Genomic DNA, 11,048 nt, shown 5'->3' with positions numbered 1-11,048 from the left:
TGTCTGGGTTAGATAAACTTTAGAAATTACATCCAGTGTCTTTGCTCCTTTGTCACAGAGGCATCTGACATCTCTCCACAGAGAATGTGAAAGGGGCTCCCATGTGACAGGATTGTAGAAAGGAAGTTGAAGGGAATTAATTTCTTCCAAGCAAAGCAAGACTTTTTATTGAAAATTTAGGGATAAGTAATTTATGGCCTCTTGCTTTTAGACATATTGTTCTTGATTTTATCCTTAGTCTCTAATGACAGTATAAGAAAAATGTAATTTTATATACTATGTTGGACCCCGCTGCCATCTCCTTGGTCTGATGAAAACTAAATTCTCATTAACAAAACCTTCCAAGATAATCTTTAAATATTATATAAACTGTTTGTGGGTCACAGAAGGAGTTGTGGATCAATTGTTTTCGCTCCCTTTATTACAGGTGGCATGTGAAAAGACTGTGTCAGCCATGCACCATGTTCTTCAGAGGACTATTGAAAGTGCTAAAGGTAGTCTCTTCCAGATTAATAATTTTCAGTTTTTTTTAAAGTTGTTTAATATTGATTCCATGGAATGGTTCAAGCAATTTCAAGGCTTCCATTTAGCCTTATCTACAATAATCAGTATAGAAGCTACCATAAGTGCCTTTACAAGTATTTCCCCCCTAGAACATGCCTTCAATACACTGTCCCTAATGGTAAGTATTGATGCCCGATCATACTTATTGACGTGTAGAGAGATTTAAAAACCCGATTTTATTATGCTTAAAGCATAAACCCAGAATCCTTAATTAAATCTTGAGTACTAGGCAAAGTTTAATTTCAAGTTATCTCAGAGGGAAGAAAAAATACAATTGGGATTTACATATAGCCTCCCTACCCCACCTTTCTCTTCTCCACCCCCCAACCCCCACCCCGGAAAAAAAAGGAAAGGTAAGGATTTACATTTTAAGAATAAACTTGTAAAATCTATAGCAGGCTGGGGCAGCTAGGTGGCGCAATGGATAAAGCACCGGCAGAATGGAATCTGTTCTGTGCTGGGCCTGACTCCAACCAGTCCCTTAGTAGTTTAGGTTTGATATTGGAACAAAATGAGTTACTAGCATTCAACAGTTAAAAGGAAATTTACTTAGTCATAGCCAAAAAAGGTTATTCAACAAGGTTAAGAATTGAGGGGGCAGCTAGGTGGTGCAGTGGATAGAGCACTGGCCCTGGATTCAGGAGGACCTGAGTTCAAATCCAGCCTCAGACACTTAACACTTACTAGCTGTGTGACCCTGGGCAAGTCACTTAACCCTCACTGCCCTGCCCAAAAAAAAAAAAAAAAAATTGGACATTTTGAATTGCTTCAGCTGAGGAAAGCTCTCTCATCTTAATTTTTACCTATCATGATCCACCGTTGCCATTCAGGCAATGAAGAAATGACATCAGCGGTCTGAGACCTTAGAACCCCGAATCAAACAAGGTTGCCACCAGCCAATGCATCAGTACCTTTTAAAGTACTGTCTAAAACTAGCCTAACTTATGTGGGAGCAGGGATTTTAGACATTGTTCCTTATGTTCCTCTTCCAGCTGATACTAGTCTGAAACTGAGGGAACTCTGAATTCCCCCAATTAGACCATACCCTCATTAGCCATTATTCTAATAATATTCATCACCTGCTGTTTAAATTTCCCCTCTGTCTGCTAAATTCTAAGGTGGTAAAAGCCTGTCCATCCTTTGGACTTGCCTCTTAAGAAAGTCACTCCCTTGGAAATAGTAGAACAGACTTTCTTATGTCTCTGTAAGGGGGCAGATCTGTTCTGCCCTAATTATACCAATTGTAGAGTGACATAGCCTCCAAGAGAGTCCTGAGGTGCTGAAGAAAGAGGGGCCCATGCCGTCTCGATTATTAACAGGGGAAGAGCTTACTGGCAGCAAGACAAAGTAAAATGGATCCCCTGGTTAACCCCATGCCAAGCCCAGGTATCATAGAAACAGAACAAAGAAGGCATAATGCCAGGCATGGCCCAGGGTCATGTTCAAGTCCTCCCATGGGCTATATTGGAGCTTCTTTTGCTGTTTACATTTACTCAAGGTAGTTTACATTCTCTGTGGAGTCATACATTCCCTACCACCATACAGGCTCCAGTTCCCAATTTTATTATTCACTCCTGATCTGATTCTTTTCCTACAGTCATAATCTTACTAGAGTTTAACATATTCTGTAGGGGAAACCTCTAAGTCAGGGATGCTCACCCTCTGTAGCCTTTCAGTCTCCACCCCAATTAGCATTATCTTTTTTTCTTTTCTTTTTTAAATTTATTATTTTATTTTTCCTCAATTACATGTAAAAACAATTTTTTTAACATCTGTTTTTAAAACATTGAGCTCCAAATTCTTTCCTTCCTCCCTTTGAGAAGGCAAGCAATTTTATATAGGTTACACATGTGTACTCATGTAAAACATTTCTATATTGGTCATAGCATTGTCTTTTTACCTATGCTGTTACTAGATCAATAAGGGGTTTTTCTGTCTTTAAGGCAAGATTCTTAAAGATCAAAAGCTAATTCACCTCTGCCTTTTGGCTGAATATTCAAGGGCCATTTTTCTTCATTATCCTTACTGGTAATCTAGCTTTCCTAAAACTGTTAATAAGATCCAAGGACACTTAAATTTGCCATATAAATAAATTTTCCTATGTTCTTCATCAAGCTCCTTAAGTATTCATCAAACTAAACCAATAGGATAAATGGGAGCTTCCTCTTTATTCCAGTAACAAGGCTTCCCATCTATCTCTAATAACACAGGATACCTGGGTTCTCTATCTGCCATCCAGTCAACAAAGCTTTCTTTCTTCCACACCACCCTTCCCTACTTTAGCAATTAATTTAACCTTGTAGTTTTTGCAAACAGTTCCTTTTAACCATGCCAAATATCATGGTTCAGGCCAATCCAGAGATTAAGGCTCTGGATTAGAAGACAGGGAGGCACCTAGAGACCATAAAATGCAATAAAAACAAATTTGTAAATAAATATAAGTAACATGCAACTCCTCAGGGTCCTGTGTTCACCACAGTAGTTGGCAATATTTAGTCAGGAAGTCATCCCTGTGTAACAGTTAAAATTAAGGTAGACTGAGACACAAAATTCTGAGCACGATCAATTATTAGTAAAGTGCAAATTTATCATTCTCCAGCAAAGCTAAGACCCCAAATGAGAGGGACAGGTGTCATTTATAGTTTGGGGTAGTACAGAAGACAAGAAGGCTAGCATCATAGATGGATGAAAATATGATTGGATGGAAATTGGGAATGAGGGCTACCACCTGTCCCCTCCTTCCCTCCTTTGACTAAGAAGTGTTCATTGTTAGAGTCTCGACTTCTTTGGAGAACAAGCCAGACATCTTGAAGGATAGCTTGGTGGTGTAAAAATTGATTATATCAGACTCCCTGATGTCTACCTGCTTCCTTCAAGGGTAACAGATTTCCTTGCCAGAAGAGTTGGATAGTAATTAACGAGAGAACTGGATTTCTAAACTTATCTCATTACAGGCCAGCTGAATTTTTGAACTAAGTTCAGAGACAAAGAACCATGACTTTAGGCAGTTACAGGACAAAATCAATTAACTGTAAATAGGATCAATTGAAAAAAGGATAGAGAATCAATCTGATTATTTCAGCTGAAATATACTGAAAATTCTGCTGAAAACTCCATGCCACCATTTCTATATTAACTGGGCTTTTTATGCCTCGGGAGAACATGGAAGCCAAACTCATTATTCCAACCCTAATTCCCCTTGTTAATCAAATCTTAAATCCTCCTAGCCCTTTTAAAGGGGAAACTATCATCTACATAAAACACTTAACCCCTTCCTCCACCTTAATAATAGTTAACCTAACTAATGGCACCTCTCACTGAAGCAGAACTTTCCTTCCTTCCTTCTTAATGGAAGCAATAAGAAACTTTCTTCACTGCTTCATTTCCTTCAGTTGATGTTCTAATTTGTTCTTTCAGCACAAGCTGGAAAAGGGAAGAAGCCCAGTCCAGCCCAACTGGAACTGAGAATGGTCCAAAGCAAAATGGATATAGAGAATCCAGAGATAATAGTGGAAGCCACTGTGTTATAGAGAGTATGTCCACATTGCCCAGTAACGCACAATGTATTAATGTCTTTGTTTCCCTTCCTGTAAAAAATGTAATGTTTGCCTGAGAGATATGACTTAAACTTGATGTTTTTTCTCTCACAAAATAGTGTCAAGTATCAACAGATCTTTTCTTGTGAAAATGTGATGGCTATGTTTGGATTTTATTTTCTTGTTCAGAGAGGGAAATACCTCTCCCCACAATTCATTCACTATGTATACTGCCCTGGATAATATCACAAAGATGTCTCTTTCAAAATCCTCAGCATCCATATTTGTTCATGGAATTAGTCTAGAGGGTGAGTACCAGAAGATTGGAACTCCTTGGGGAATGAAAGGTAGCATGTACAATATTATCACTTAGTCATTTGCAGTGCCGATAGAGTTGACTACCTACTGTTTCCTGACCTAAACAATTTAAGGTCTTGGATACATTCAGTTTTTTAAAAATTCTAAGAAGACTTTTTTCTTTCCACAACTTATCTTGGACTTCACAGAAGCCAAAACATTGGGGTGGCAGTTTTGTACTACTAGAATAACCACCCCATACCCCTTCCTGTTTGTGCCCTAGGAATAAAAACAATTCTTCCTTCTCTAAAACATCTGATGACCACAAATAGTTTTCCAAGACTAAGAGAAGTCAGCCACCATTAGGCCAGGGCTCATTAAGTAACTGCCCACCCACAATTATGGTCTGTTTGCTGAAGCCAGATTTGTTGGTGTTTCTTTGTTAAGACACCCAAGCAAATCCTCTTTACCTAAGGAAGAGAGAATTTGTAGTGTTTGACTTGTTAATCATGAGCATCTTGATCAGGAGTCTGATGATCTAAAAACACTGTGATGGTGGATGTAGGGCACTGACAGGTGGAGCATGGAACACAAAGTATTGAAATACCTCCTTTGGGGTTTCCCCCCCTGGAAAACTAGGTTTACCTGAACATTTCATGGTTTGTCATACACTCTATAATTACAATGTAGCACTACTGCCAGATAGTCACAAGAATGTCCTACTTTCCACATTCCTGTCAAAAGAACTCAAAACCATGAGGCCTTAAGGCCAGCTTCCATATCTTCCCTTGGGCAAAGGGTCTCTTCTCAGAGCCAGCAGCAGAATTTCAGCAGCTTGTTCTTCCCTTGTATTGAGATTACTAGGTAGCTCCAGGAAAGCCGTCCATAAATCCTTGTTTGGGATCTCAGCTAGGAACTTACTGTCGAGAAGCTCTGCCCTCCTGAAGCCTCTTGCCCAAGAAGAGTGATTGAGCCCACTGTTTTACCTAGGTTTAGAAGGCAGTGTTAATGTTCTGGTGACTAGGGTAACCAGGTGAATTACTTATTCTGAACACCTTTGACCTGTATCACCTGCTTAGCTTTCACCACCTACTTGTTGCAAATTACTCACCTCTCCATTTGTCTGTGGAGTGATCTTTGTAGAATTTGTGTCTGAATCTTGTCACTTGGCTTCTAGAAAAGCTGTGTTGTCTCCACTTGACTTGCAGCCAAGCACCATATATTTTGATTAGTGATGTTTCAGGATGTGGCTGTTAATTAAAGGAGAACCAAATGTTTTCTCTTCATATCATCTCACCTCCCACAAAGGAAAATACTATTTAAATCATGCTAGCAAAGCAGAGCTTAGTAGCTAACTACGGTTATCAAATGACATTTTTAAATCTTTTAATTGTCTTCCAGAAATGCAAATTTATTAACTTTTTTTCTTACAATGAAACAAAGAGGAATCTTTGCTTTCTGTTAAGCTAGCTTTCATATACCCTTTCACTTTATCATTTTATGTTCATTTTTAAAAATCTGTTAGTTTTTTAAAGGCTGAATCTGGGGGTGATGCCAGAGTTGGACATAAACCAATTGTTTAACTCCTCTTCGCCAATGAAGTCATTAATATTGCCGTTCCTCCATCATGTTGAAAGTTCAGGATTTTTTTTTTTCATCAAGTCCACAGATAATAATAATAAACAGTGCTTCTTGAGACTTAAAATGTTTTGTCAAATCAGAGCTAAAGAACTATGGAAGTGGGGCAGCTAGATGGCGCAGTAGATAGAGCACCGGCCCTGGAGTCAGGAGGACCTGAGTTCAAATTTGGCCTCAGACACTTAAGACGTACTAGCTGTGTGACCCTGGGCAAGTCACTTAACCCCAATCGCCTCACTAAAAAAAAAAAAAAAAAACTATGGAAGAATTCTGACATAGACCTCCCAGAGAAATTAGAACAGAAGAAGTGTCTAAAATCAATGTGAACTTTAGGGCTTTACAAAGTTTCACATTAGAAACTGTTACCGAATTTGAATCAAAGCAAAACAGCAGTCTTTCAAAAAAAATCCAAGACATTGTTTTTGACCTTAGAAGCTGTGTGTACTTTGGGGCAGGGGGAAGGATAGAGAAATACGAAACTGAAATGCAATAAATATATTAAAATTTGTAGGGGTAGGAATATATTTTCCTGATCTGTGATTTGAAATTGTGGTGTTTTACCACTCTGACTTTTTTTTTAAGTGCATTTTGGTTTGACAAACACTAATGTTAAAATTGTTTTAAATATCATTTAAATGGTAAAATTGAGTATTGTGTTAGGTTCTGCTTATTTAGTATTTTGTCTCAGAACAACAAGATACATTTTACTACTAAGAGCCTCTTGTAAATTCCCCAGGCTTTGATGTTTTTTGAAAAAATCCAAAATGCCATCACTTAATGATTCATTTGTCCTTAGAAACATGAAAGAGTTTTCAGGGACAAGGGCTTTGTGCCACAACTAGTTCCTATGCCATATACATATATACATACATATCCATTTATATATTTTTAAAATTCTATATATACTTTAAAAGTATAGTTTGATGGCAGAGATCTATGTGTTAACATTGAGGTCACCACATAGAAATCATTTTAGAAAACAAGTTTGTATTGCTGTAACTTCAATACTTCATTCATTATGCCTACTTACTTTAAAAGAAATTTATTTTTCATCATGAATATAGAAAAAAATTCACTTTGTAATTTTTATATCATTTATGTGTGGAGCACATCCCCCATCAGCCTTTGATATGAGGAAAGGTGTCAGTTGTGGTTTCAAATTCAAAGATCCATCTATCAGTGGAAATAAAAATATCCCTGGTATGATTTAATAGCAATGTGAGAAATAGTCTCATATTTTTACTTGCAAAGTGATCTAATATGTGATTACAAGCTGTGAGAGTTTTATTGGAACAGAATTACTTGTTAATATTAGAGCATCTTAATTGTTTCTCAGTGCACTGTAAACTTTAAAGTGTTATGTAAAGGTCAGCTATCTTTGATTACATTTTTCAGTCCTTTCTCTGCTAAAATGTTACTAAAGTATGGCTTTACAGAAGGATGCAAAGCTGTGGTCCATTTTTATTAGCTTGTCTTAATTCATTATCAGGTACTACTCTGGTGATTGTAATGGTCTACTTTAATTTGCAATTTATGTCACTAGATTTTTATAAAATGATTCTGTTTATTATACTATTCATGAAAATTGGTTAGAGCCTATTTTAAAATACATTGTTGGCGATTTCAACAGACTAAACCAGTATTGGTTTAATTGAACTGATATGTGAGTCGGTTTTAATTAAGGTTCTCTTAGTGCTGGGTGAAATAGGCAAAGGGAAAGCCTACATTGTGATTCCTGAAGTGCCCTGATGTAAAATAATAATTATTAATACATGATTATAATAAATATATATATTTATTTGTGTGTTTAGGTTTGTTTTGTGAAATTTATTATTTAAAGAAAAGTTTCACTTAAAATGAAGTCATTTGATGCTCTTTGCTAAAGAAGTTGATTGCAAGTTTCTGGACTGGTGATCAGGACATTTTTTTATTGACTCTTAGCAGAATAAGACCTCAGCCTGCATCTGTTTTGCCTTTTGTTTTGTTTTGTTTTGTTTTGGTTTTTTCAGGGCAATGGGGGTTAAGTGACTTGCCCAAGGTCACACAACCAGTAAGTATCAAGTATCCAAGTCAGGATTTGAACTCAGGTCCTCCTGAATCCAGGGCCCGCGCTTCATCCACTGCACCATCTAGCTGCCCCCTCCCCCTTTTTTTTTAAACCTCAGAAAACCTAAGTTGAATGTTAAGTCAAATACAAAGAATGTAAGACAAGAGAGTTTTATCCCTTTGGAATTGTACAAATCATCCTAAGTAGCACTCATATGTTTTGTTCACATTTTGTCCACTGACTGGAGCAGTCCTCATGTAGTGAGTATGCTCCAGGTCACTCTCTTAGAGCCTGGCAGGCTGTCTCCCCCTCAGGATTCTAGGGGGTAACTTGAGAGGAATTTTTTAGGGTTTCTCTCTAATTCCATCCACCCAAATCCCTTTTGGCTGTTTTCTCCCCACTGTTAGTTGCCAATGAGTGTTGTCCCAATTCTATTTAACCAATTAACATGAGTTAGCTTTTACAATAGGATATTTATTCTAAGGACAGTTAAGTGGATGAGAATGCCAGGTCTGGAGTCAGAAGACCTAAGTTTAAATCCAACCTCAGATACTTACTAGCTGTGTGACCCTAGGCAAGTCACTTAACCCCATTTGCCTCAGTTTCCTCATCTGTAAAATGATGTATAGAAGAAAATGGCAAACCATTCCAGTATCTTTGCCAAGAAAATCCAAATGGAGGTTACAAAGAGCCAGACACAACCAATCAACTAAATCCCCACCACCCCCACAACACATTTACTTCAGACATTAGCAATAACAAAAATACATTTCTCCCAACATCCTGTGGGTATACTTTCCGCTACCCCACCTCAAATTCTGGAGAGAGTGGGATTACTCTTCACTCATTTCCCAAATGGCACTGTTCCCCTGAAGTTCATTGAAATGCAGGAGTCCTTGGCTCAGCTGCTGTTGGGCTGGATCCCAAAGGTCACTTTTGAAGATTTCTCTTTATTTCTTCTGACACTGATGCTGAACTGGATGCAGAATCCAGATGCAAGTATTCCTGAACACATCCCACATAAACGCCAGGTATCTACAAAGAATCTGAGAAATATCAACACTAGAGACAACTAAAAAAAAAAAGTAGAATCAAGTTCTTGTAGTTCAGAACTATATAATAATATGGCCAGAAGTGGTAAGAACAGATGGTTTTCAACTGGTAAGCCAGAGCCAATGCAAGTAAACACAGAAGCCAGAAATGGCAGAGAGATGGATTGTGCTAAGGAATCCAGCATCAATTCTACTAAATCACAAGTTCTAGAACCTTGCCAAGGAAGCTATCATGAGTGTAAGTAAACATGCTATGAGGTGAGGAGAAAAGCTGCTCTGGAGAAGCCAATGCAACCTCCTACAAACAGACTGGAAGCCAACCAGGAATCACAATTCCAAGCCAACGTGAACTCCAGTATTCAGTGACCTGAAGTCAGATCTTGACCCTTGCCTGTCAGAACAGAAGCAGAAACAGAACCAACCACAATAGATGGCTGTCAGGAAACAGTACAGCCACGCAGGCATCCCTTTGAGCCCAGAAAGCTAGGTACAGCAAGAGGCAGGACACGGAAAGCATTTTATAGTCAATAAAGAGGAATCAAAAGTTACCGAATCTTGAGTAACATGTATTGATTTTGATCAGCTAGAGTTTAGCTAAGACTCGAATAAGGAATTTGCATGATTTGTAATATCAAGTTGCTGGGCTTGTGAACATGACAATCATCAAAATGATTATAGCATTACAAAAAGTATGAAAAATAGATTGACATGTAATTCTGTCATACCAAGGGGGCTGGTTAGGACCAGTTGAAAAGAAGAACTTAGCTCATCAGCTTATTTCTGCAAGTGCTCAGCTTTGTAGAAATAGGGAAGCTAGCTACAGCCAATACCCTGCTATATACTAATATGATTAATAAAATTAATTGATTAAAAGAAATAAGCAGGGGCAGCTAGGTGGCACAGTGGATAGAGCACCGGCCCTGGAGTCAGGAGTACCTGAGTTCAAATCCAGCCTCAGACACTTAACACTTGCTAGCTGTGTGACCCTGGGCAAGTCACTTAACCCCAATTGCCTCACTAAAAAAAAAGAAAAGAATGGGGGGGGGGGAAGCTAGGTGGGGCAGTGGATAAAATACCAGCCCTGGATTCTAGCCTCAAGACACTTGACACTTACTAGCTGTGTGGCCCTGGGCAAATCATTTAACCCTCATTGCCTCACACACAAAAAAAGAAATAAGCAATGTTTTACAATTTCACACCTACGATCCCAGTGTGGTCTTTGAGGGCCACAGCAGGTAATAGAACCACTGATTGGGGATCATACAAGGAGAAAACAGAAGTATGACCAAAGCCAGCACCCCTAACTGACCCCCAGGAGTCAGAGACAAACACTCTGGATTAGCAGTGGTAACAGCATTTATCATAGACAACAGGATCAACAATCTGGGCACGCATTCAAGAGTGCTAGAGAAAACTGTCCTCAGCACAAAAATTCCTAATCAAGAACTGAGACTAAAGATGTGAGATAAATAGAAGGAAAACAAATAAACAATGAAATGCTATAGGTTGAGAAGTCCAAGAGAATAGATTAATTCCAAAATAACCAAAAGCAGAGCTTCAGAGGAAAAACTTGGGGGGGGGGGTGGTTGTTTACAGATATTGCAAGAGTGGCTAGAAGAAATTGTTAATGATAAAAAAATGAAAGGAGGGTTTGGGATGGAAAATAGATTGGAATATAAGGTGGAAAACCTTACATAAAAAAACAGTAGGGAGACAAAGGCCTTTAGATGGAACAATTAAGAGGTCATTGGTAACTTTGGAGAGATCAGTTTCTTTTTTTTTTTTTTTTGCCCTTTGGGCAATTTTCTTACTTATTTAGCAACAAACATTTGTTTTATTTTTTTCCAGTTACATATAAGGGTAGTTTTCAACATTCATTTTCATAAGATTTAGAGTTCCAAATTTTTCTCCCTC

General features: G+C 38.2%; 1 long non-coding RNA gene across 1 annotated transcript; it reads left to right on the top strand.

Moving 5' to 3' along the window:
* The first annotated feature begins 425 nt into the window (after positions 1-425).
* LOC122750784 lies at positions 426-7,833 on the top strand. Its single transcript, XR_006355754.1, has 2 exons — positions 426-494; positions 3,982-7,833. It is a non-coding gene; the product is annotated as an uncharacterized LOC122750784 (long non-coding RNA).
* Positions 7,834-11,048: the final 3,215 nt, after the last annotated feature.

The sequence above is a fragment of the Dromiciops gliroides genome, chromosome 3 (assembly GCF_019393635.1).
Source record: "Dromiciops gliroides isolate mDroGli1 chromosome 3, mDroGli1.pri, whole genome shotgun sequence".
Classification (NCBI taxonomy): Eukaryota; Metazoa; Chordata; class Mammalia; order Microbiotheria; family Microbiotheriidae; genus Dromiciops; species Dromiciops gliroides.
This window is presented reverse-complemented; position numbering and strand designations above follow the sequence as displayed.